At 38.2% G+C, this 10,050-nt stretch overlaps 1 non-coding gene across 1 annotated transcript; it reads left to right on the top strand.

Moving 5' to 3' along the window:
* The first annotated feature begins 988 nt into the window (after positions 1-988).
* Positions 989-1,061, top strand: trnak-uuu (transfer RNA lysine (anticodon UUU)). The gene has a single exon. It is a non-coding gene; the product is annotated as a tRNA-Lys (tRNA).
* The last annotated feature ends 8,989 nt before the right edge of the window (positions 1,062-10,050 follow it).

Raw genomic sequence — 10,050 nt, forward strand, 5'->3', positions numbered from 1 at the left:
TAAAAAATAATATAGAAAGCAGATGACCTAGACTGACCGGAAACTCCCGATTAAGTGGTCATTTCTCCTCGGCCAGACCACTGCAGCTCCAGGGGGACAGCTAGTTGGCATGAGAGGAGCACTTGATCTGTAGCCCAGACATTTCTCTTGAGCCTTTAAACCACCTCCAAAGTGCAGACATGAATGTGTCATACTGCGCCATCCTGGGGCCAGGTAAACACCTTTTGGCTTCTTAGCCTGACTTTACTCAGACACACACACACACACACACACACACACACACACATACTGAGCAAAGCAGAATCCTGTCTTACAGATGAAAATGGATTTGAAAGGATATTTATGACATTGCAGACATATTTTTGTGAATAAATAGTGTACTTTACACTTGATCCCTCCATTTCCTGCTTCTCTCTTGTTTTTGTCTTACGCCCCTCTCACACTGCTTGTTGGACCCGGAAAATTGTCAGGACATTGCCTGGTCCCCTTCTGTGTGAACACAGACACAGGATTGATTCCGGGATCGATCCCAGGTTGGGGACCTAGTAACATTGCCGGGTTCAGTCCTGGAACGAGCTCTGTGTGAACAAAAGCCAGAACAAATGCTGTGTCGAAGCGATGACCCACGTTATCATGCGACTCTTTTACCAGGTGTTTTGAAGGAAGATCAACGTTTGCGACGATAAAATATGTGCAAACTGTAATGAAGCAGAGATCAGGTAGTTCCTCAGTATCCGCACTGAAGCTGAGATCATTCGCCAGTTTAAAGGAACGCTAAGGTGCCAAGCGTTTTTGACTCATACATTATATGTCACATCCTGATGTCACGTGTCATTACGGGACCTTTACGGATTGTGTGTGAACGCACGCACATATTCCAGGAAATTACTGGCAGTGTGAAAAGGGCAAAATCTAGCGACCCAGGAACAATTTCTGCGACACATTACCTGTGTATTTTCCAAAATCGCAGTGTGAAAGGTGGTTTAGAGCCCGGATAGCTCAATCGGAAGAGCATCAGACTTTTAATCTGAGGGTCTAGGGTTCAAGTCCCTGTTCGGGCAAAGGTCTTTCTTCAGGGGAAGACGTGGCCTAATAGTTAGAGGGTTGGACTCCCAATCGAAGGGTTGTGGGTTCTAGTCTCGGGCCGGACGGAATTGTGGGTGGGGGGAGTGCATGTACAGTTCTCTCTCCACCTTCAAAACCACGACTTAGGTGCCCTTGAGCAAGGCATCGAACCCCCAACTGCTCCCCAGGCGCCGCAGCATAAATGGCTGCCCACTGCTCCGGGTGTGTGCTCACAGTGTGTGTGTGTGTGTGTGTTCACTGCTCTGTGTGTGTGCATTTCGGATGGGTTAAATGCAGAGCACAAATTCTGAGTATGGGTCACCATACTTGGCTGAATGTCACTTCACTTTTTTTTTTTTTTTAGTAATGAAGGATAGACGGCAAGGAGGCTGTGACTTTGCTGGATTTTAGATAAAAACGCCAAATAATTTATTTTCCGTCTCATCACAGGAATTCACTACATTGTAAAAGACCTGTTTCCATTATGCCATATTCTGTGGAAACAAAGAAATGATTATTAAAAGTTGTGATGGATACCAACACGTTTTGTCCCCGTCTTTTCATGCACCAGAACCACCTTATTCATCACTGTAATGTGACAAGCCCCATTTCCCTGATCCATGTTCCGGCACTGGCTGCTCTCCCTCTGCCAGGTTATTTCTGTCTTTCTGCTCTCCTTCCCTTCTCCTTCAAGATATTCTCCTATAGAACATCAGTACATCCATAAGCGATCAGACCTTTTTCATTATTTACTCACTCTTATGCTTTAAACCTGTATGCTGTTATTTTATCCATAGAATACTATTTTGAGTAATGTTTGCACTGCTCTTTTCCTTACAATGACCATTATAAAACAGCCTATATTATAGTATATATACTAACTACATTTCCCAGCTGTGGTAGATGTCAAAATGATACAATAGAAAGTGCATACAGTAAGCAGTTTATTTTTTACCATCATAAATCGGTCAACTTTAAAATGATTTGTGAGAAAAAGTATTAAGTGGTGATGCTTTAATTCTAATAATAACCATCTTGATTCTGTGTTCATATTTCAGAACTACAGCATTAGTGTCCTGAAACTTGACAGAATTCATCTAATGACAGAGACTGTGGTAAAAGCACAGTACATTGTTTTTGTGTCGGTCTTTACAAATTTAGTTTGTAATTAAACTCACTGGAAATAACATGTAACATGGCATTGCATGATGTTATAGTTAAGAAGCTAAAAGATGTGGCATAATAAATGTCATTACATTATAGACCGCATAGTTTCTTCATTTATTTTCCTTATTGCCTCTAATTAACTGTTTCCTCATTTTACTCTTTGGCAATCTTAGAAACAGCTTTCCACAAGCACAGTATATGTGCCTTTAGTATTTTTCTCTATTTAGGGTTTGGCTGTTTTTTTTTCCTAGAAAGAGATGTCAGCTATTGCCACATAAAACAGCCCTGTACTGTAGCTCATCTGGAACATCTGGAGCTGAGCGTAGCATATTTAATTTTATATTAAGGGCATTCTAGCAGAACCTTTTAGAATTTGCCTCATGGAATTGGGAAGTGTAGCATGTTTCCAGCTACAATACAGAGACTTCTTAGATATACACAGTATTGTACAAACCCGATTCCAAAAAAGTTGGTACAAATTGTGAATAAAAACAAAATGCAATGATGTGGAAGTTTCAAATTTCAATATTTTATTCACAATACAACATAGATGACATATCAAATGTTTAAACTGAGAAAATATATAATTTTAAGGGACAAATAAGTTGATTTTAAATTTCATGGCATCAACACATCTCAAAAAAGTTGGGACAGGGCCATGTTTACCACTGTGTGGCATCCCCTTTTCTTTTTATAACAGTCTGCAAACGTCTGGAGACTGAGGAGACAAGTTGCTCAAGTTTAGGAATAGGAATGTTATCCCATTCTTGTCTAATACAGCTTTCTAGTTGCTTAACTGTCTTAGGTTTTCTTTGTCGCATCTTCCTCTTTATGATGCACCAAATGTTTTCTATGGGTGAAAGATCTGGACTGCAGGCTGGCCATTTCAGTACCCGGATCCTTCTTCTATGTAGCCATGATGTTGTAATTGATGCAGCATGTGGTCTGGCATTGTCATGTGGGAAAATGCAAGGCCTCCCATGAAAGAGACGACGTCTGGATGGGAGCATATGTTGTTCTAGAACTTGGATATACCTTTCATCATCGATGGTGCCTTTCCAGATGTGGCTTCTTTTTTGACCTATAGAGTTTTAGCCGGCAACAGCAAATGGTACTGTGGGTTGTGTTCATCAACAATGTTTTCTGGAAGTATTCCTGAGCCTATTTTGTGATTTCCATTACATTAGTATTCCTGTATGTGATGCAGTGACGTCTAAGGGCCCGAAGATCATGGGCATCCAGTATGGATTTCTGGCCTTGACCCTTACGCACAGAGATTGTTCCAGATTCTTTGAATCTTTGGATGATATGCACTGAAGATGATGATGATGATAACTTCAAACTCTTGGCTCCTTTCTGATATTGCTCCAGTAATTTTTACCACTGCCACTCTGAGAGGCTCTTTTTATACCCAGTCATGTTACCAAAATAACCCTAATAAGTTGAAAATTGGTCCTCCAGCTGTTCTTTATATCTATATTTAACTTTTCCAGCCTCTTATTGCTACCTGTCCCAACTTTTTTGGAATGTGTAGCTCTCATGAAACCCAAAATGAGCCAATATTTGGCATGACATTTCAAAATGTCTCACTTTTAAACATTTGATATGTTATCTATATTCTTTTGTGAATAAAATATAAGTTTATGAGGTTTGTAAATTATTCCATTCCTTTTTTTACTCACAATTTGTAAAGTGTCCCAACTTTTTGGAATCGGGTTTGTATTACTATATTACAAGATGGCAGATTTCTGAGTTTCACAGTTTTTGTAAGCAGCACTTGCAGTCAGATTGTTTGAGGAAGTCCCTGATATAACACTGGATATCTTTTGTAATGATGCAATTCTCTCTGGAAACCCAAGAAGAGGAAGTTCTATCTTTTTATGTCATGGTTTCCAGGAGCATAGCCATTATTGAGGATGTCATCACTTCCAAGCTTTGGGATGTGTTTATTTTTTTCAAATGTTACTTTTGGTTCCTAAATCAGACTCATAAAAAAGACTTATAATACAGAGGTGATAGAATATATGGACACCACAGGGAGACTTTTAAGTCTCCTGCCAAAACTTTTTCCCAAAAGCTTCTCCTCTAGAGTTTCAGAAGAGATCTGAGCAGTTTCTCAAACTTATATTCAGATTTGCAAAGAAACCAAATACTGTTAACAAAATTCACACATTTCAAAAAGGGCTCAAATATTTCTTTCAATACCAAATTTTCTGAGTTTTGCTGTCTGGATACTTTTTAAAGCTCTATATTCTTTCTATATGACAGCAATTTCCAAACTGTGTCAAATCTATTATTTTATCTGTCTGTTATGCAAAACATCTGAGAGCAAGTTGATACTTAAATAAAACTGATAGTTAATCACAACTTTGTACAAACCCAATTTTTTTTGAACTGTGCGTTTTACTGAGCTTCATGACTTATTTCATAAAATAATTGTTTTATATAACTATAGTTTAATAACTACAATATTTGAATGTTTAATAACAATATTTATTAAAGTTCAAGTTCTTCACATATTGAACTTGATTATACTATTTAAATTACTCTGTTACTGTTTATACTCTTGCAGTTGAGTGCTTGGCCAAGAGGGAGTGATGGGAAAACGTTTAGCAGGAAGTGCATCCAATTTTTACATTTCCTGTTCTCATCCACACATTTAAGATGGATTTGGTTTGTTTAGGTTAGAGCTCATACTCTCAGTTTAGAGGATTTAAGTAAATACTTGTCTTAATCATTTCTAATATATACAGTATCTGAGGGTCTGGTTGCCCTCCACTATGGAAAATGTCATTAGTTGTTGCCCTCACTGTATTCACTCATTCTAAGATATTTGCTATTGCAGAGTAAGCAAGAAAACATACACATGTGCAGCCTGTGTTATTTAGAGCTGGTGGGAGTGGTGTGTATGGCTGTCTGTGTGAGAGTGTGTGTCTACTGTATATGAGAGGAAGATGGTGAGAAAGAAAGCATACTCAAGAGCGGGTGACTTCCTCACATGCATTTCCTGTTTACTCCTGTAGGCCTGTATCTGCGGCTTTCAATCAAACCCCATCTGTTTTTAAGGCCATTGTACAATGCAGTGGTTTGGTTATGCACGAGTGCATTTTCTGAAGCACAACTTGTAGTTTTGTTAAATGTTATTTATGTACTAGAGAGGTTTAAACACAAATCAAAGCCAAGCCAAGCCATATTGCAGCATGTAATTATGCGTAAACTTGTTTGATGAAGTTTATATACTGTACACACATTAACCAGTATGTTTCAGCAAAGGGTGCGTAAGTTTATACTTCTGCTGGGATAGCATCATTTCTTAAATGAACTGTTGACTCTCTGCTTTGGGTCTTGAAGTGACTGTAAACATTTTTTTAAAGGATGCACCAATATTAAAAATCTATCGAATAAAAATAAGCTTATAATTAGAATCATTTTATGGTAGATAACCACACTGTAAAAAATTATTGTAATTTTAGTGGTAAAAATGTAAAAACCTGTTTCTCTTTTTTTATATATATATATATTACATCTTATGTTGTTAAGTTAATGTGTATTGCATTATTTTAGTATTTTGTATTTATATTTTTGTGTTTGTGTGCACTTTTCTGTACTCGTTTTTTTTTTTTTTTTACCTCCGCTTGTGGTGAAGCTGCTTGTGATGATTGATAGATGTGGCTTTATCATAACCACCTTTTTTTGGTGGTTGTCAACTTGTCAGTCTATTATGAAATTTCCACATCTTCATGCAGAGAGCACGTCATGGTTGCTTAGCAACGACAGATGCCTAGGGGTGCAACTGCCTGAGCGCTTTGGAAAGAAGGAGAAAGCGGCGCGCTTAGCGTTTTCCACACGTTTTAGGCGCGATATGTGAAAGGCCTTAATGCATGTTCGAAACCCCCGCTCCAACACAGACTTACTTTTTTTATTTTATCCTTACTTCAGCCGCTACAGGTGATCATACCAATAACTTGTAATCTTCAGTTGGTATCAAAGCTGAACCAGGAAGTTGGTCACCAGATCACACGGTAACCAGTTAAACCGTAACACCGGAGAGCGCCAGGATGTTTTCCTCGGAGGTGCTCGTGCATCTCATTTGTGCTGCCGTGGTACACCATATCGGTTTTGCAAAGGGAACAAAGGGCCATTTTATTTGGCCTCTGTTTAAAGTATTCCCATACTTTTGATAACAGTGGTCTCTGTTTTTGTGATAGAATGCAACTTTCTCCATTCCCAGTATACCATTACGTGAGATGTAAACAGTGTGACACGTCGACGTTAGTTACCTGCATTTGGGCATTACGTTAAGTGTATCCCTGTAAGGTACTTTGTGGTTGTATGTTGCCATGTTGTTTACATGCACACAAAACTACTACGATGGTAGCTCAAAGTTTCACAGACGCACAGTGAAATTCATTTTAAGCGCTGAACATGGTATTAGTAAGCACAAATTCCTTCTAATAAAAATGTCAAAGAGATCAGAGACTTCAACTAAACCCTGTGTAAAATCATAGCACATCCTGTGCACAATAAGTTACAGCGGACAACCGTAATTCAAAATATAGGCAACAGTTCATACATACTAAATATATGTATCCCATGACACACCTCCCATCCTCTGAACCGCAACTGGCCACATTGTAAAAGGATTTGAATCTTTTATAGTCTCTCCACAGGCCATTACAACTACAGGGTAGAACCTTCCCCATATGATGATAAATCTATAGTAGCAAAACCAATGTTTAACACTATTTCGATCTGCTTCATAGACAACAAACACAACATTTTCAACATAAATGGAAACAGATGTGTCAGACCGTAGCAGTAGCTCTTTATAAGTGTTGCCGTTAAACATCTGAAAATCATGCATTATGTTAATGACAACAGGACATAATTAAGATTAAGAAAATTAAGAAAATTCATCTTTCAGAGCTCAGAGCACTTAATAAGGGGATTTTGGGCTGCACGTGACGGAGATTCAGATCACCACATGTGTCCTGGCTTTATGAGCGAAGACTCATTCGTCATGACAATGAGGCAGAGCTGCTGTGTCCCTCTCTCTCCGTCTTCAGGATCTTGTCAGCTAGACTTGGAACTGCATCATGTGTTGAGTACCAGGAAATTGAGATTGAAGCCATTGCTGCTGTCTTATGAATCCCAGTACCATTACATTTTCCAAGCAATCAGAGGTTATTTTGCAAGTAAAGCTGTCCAAACTCAATGGCAGGTTCAGTACTGGGCTGAAAATATGCATTACACAAAGTATAAACAACTACCCCAGTTGACCTGCGGAATCACATCACAATTTCTAGTGCTGACAGGTTTGCTTGATGTATGAATGGCCTCTTCGTGTTTTTGGCCTCTTCGTTGTAAGATTTTGAATGCGCTGACAGCTCTGTTTGGCATACACGGATTCCAGCACATGTATGGCCAATTCCATATGGGTCTGTCATGCCTCCCAAATCTGTGGGAAACTGTGAAGAGTAGACTAGGGATGTGCACCTGAACATGAATGGATGCATTTCTTAAGAGATGTTTATAGAAGACGTTCTTGCGTCTTAAGAAATAATTTAGCTTACTATTAGATGACTAGTTCACTTTTGTGACCAAACGTTGCTCTGTGTGTGGCAGTACATAGTAAGTTGTGGCTACATTGGTTATGTATTTAAAGACACATTTAAAGGAATAAATGCCACACCCTTCCTTTTACAGTCAATATACTTGCTCAATGAATATACCTCAGAGTTAAAAACCCAAATGGGTTTCTTTGTGTGTTTTGTTGCTTTGGAAAGTAAAGACCCTCCAGCTTCTTCTGCCATCATGTGTTATGTTTTTGCCTTGCTACTGATGCTCTCTTGACCTTGTGGTTTATGCATGTCACAAGCTTGTTTTGTTACATGTATTCCACTGTACGATACACTGAAGACCAGAGCAGCCTTGGTAAATGTGACTGTAGGTCTATGGGGATGGATCCATTTCATTCACAGTTGAGGAAACTTACAACTTTTGGCACTCAGTGTACTCCAGTGCTTACTCAAATACCATGGTCATTTCCTTTGGGTTTTACTTAGTAAGCCATGTGCATGTGCGTAAGTGCACTAGCATGTGTGTCGGCCATTCGTGTTAATGTCATTGAGGCTCCTGTCAGAGTGTATTAAGGTTTCATACACTCTGGTCTCTGGTAGTAACCTTGAGTTGCACCTGTGTTTATGAAATACCGTCTTGCTTGATTAAATGATTTATTTTGTTTTCTGCCAATATGTTAGTTGTAGATGTAGTTGCATTAGAGGTCAAAGGTCACATTTGAGTAGGCCATTTTTAACAGGCTCTTCCTGGTTTATCCCAGGTGCTGCTCAGATGCAATTGGCCAACACCAGAAAAGAGTGCTGTGATGAGAAAAACATATGACAGTGTTTGGATTCAGTGACTTGTTACAAATGTTGCTATTTTGCAAAGTCATAAAAACAAAAAAGACGTCTGGTTTAGAGGAAATCTGCAGAAAAACTCTGAATGGGATCTCCCTTCAGATAGTTTATTTAGCATATTTCCTGTCATTAGGAGCAGATGTAAAAGTTTAAAACTACAATTCAGTGCTGTATTCACAGGGGTCCGCCACAGTTTTTCTATTGAATGTCACCTTTGGGGATGACTGTGAAGAGGAAGTCCGATTTAAAACTTCAGTTGATTTCAAGAGCAACACAAGCAAAAGTGCAGAAAGGATGGGGCTTGGATAAACAAGTTCATAATTTTGTTTCCCAGGGAATGTATGAATTGGTGATCTGTCATTTAAGATTTTAGCTATACTTGCAAATTAGCATTAGTGGACTGAAGTTTTTAATATTCCTGGATTGCACTAAAGAAAATCCTAAAGTCCCCAATTAGTGGTCTAGTTGTAAATGGTTTAATGTGGCTTCTTTTGTTGGCAAGCATGGGAAAGAGCACAGGTCAGTTTATGTGGCCACAGCGCTGCACAATATCCTGTTAGGCCAGGGCCAGAGCAGGTGAGCAGAGGTATGCACTGTACAGTATAAAAAAAGTATGAAAAAGCCAGTTCACAGGAAACAACGCACATGAAAACCAGATGCTCCTGAATTGTTCCTGACCCCTACTTACTTTCTGTTACCCTCACTGGATGAATTTATCATGAATCTTCTGAGAAATGTAACCTAATACTGAGCAGCCAGTTTCTTTCTGGTTGTACTTATGGCTTTTGTTAATATGTTTGGGTTTTGTGTTTCCCGTAAAAGCAAACAGAGTTAATTTAACATCATGAGCTTGAATAAGATCTTATTCTTTGTCATACAGCATTTCCTTTTAAACTAGTTCTGATTCTGATTAGTGGTGGTTTAGATCTAGAAAATGTGACTTTGTTTTATCCCCTCTTATATGAGATGCAGTTGTTTGACATTTATCATGACCATGGGTTACAGAAAAGACGCATGTATATTATTAATATATAAAAAATATTAAAATCATGTTTATTTTCATTGCAATGGTCATTATTTTTAAATGTAGGAATTTCCACTGAGACAAAATGTATTAATTTATATATAACTGGGAACTTAATATTATATATATTACAATACAAAATAAATGCTTTTTATTTTATTTTAATGTATTTTAAAATGTAATTAAAACATTTTTTTCAGCAGCCATTACTCCAATCTTCAGCGTCATGTGATCCTTCAGAAATCATTCTAATACGCATATTTGGTGCTCAAAAAAAGTCTTATTATTATTATAAGGTATGTTAAAAACAGTTGTGCTGCTTATTAAAGGGGACCATATAAAATTACAGCAAAGACATTCACATTGTTACAACAG

The sequence above is a fragment of the Carassius auratus genome, chromosome 20 (genome assembly GCF_003368295.1).
Source record: "Carassius auratus strain Wakin chromosome 20, ASM336829v1, whole genome shotgun sequence".
Lineage (NCBI taxonomy): Eukaryota > Metazoa > Chordata > Actinopteri > Cypriniformes > Cyprinidae > Carassius > Carassius auratus.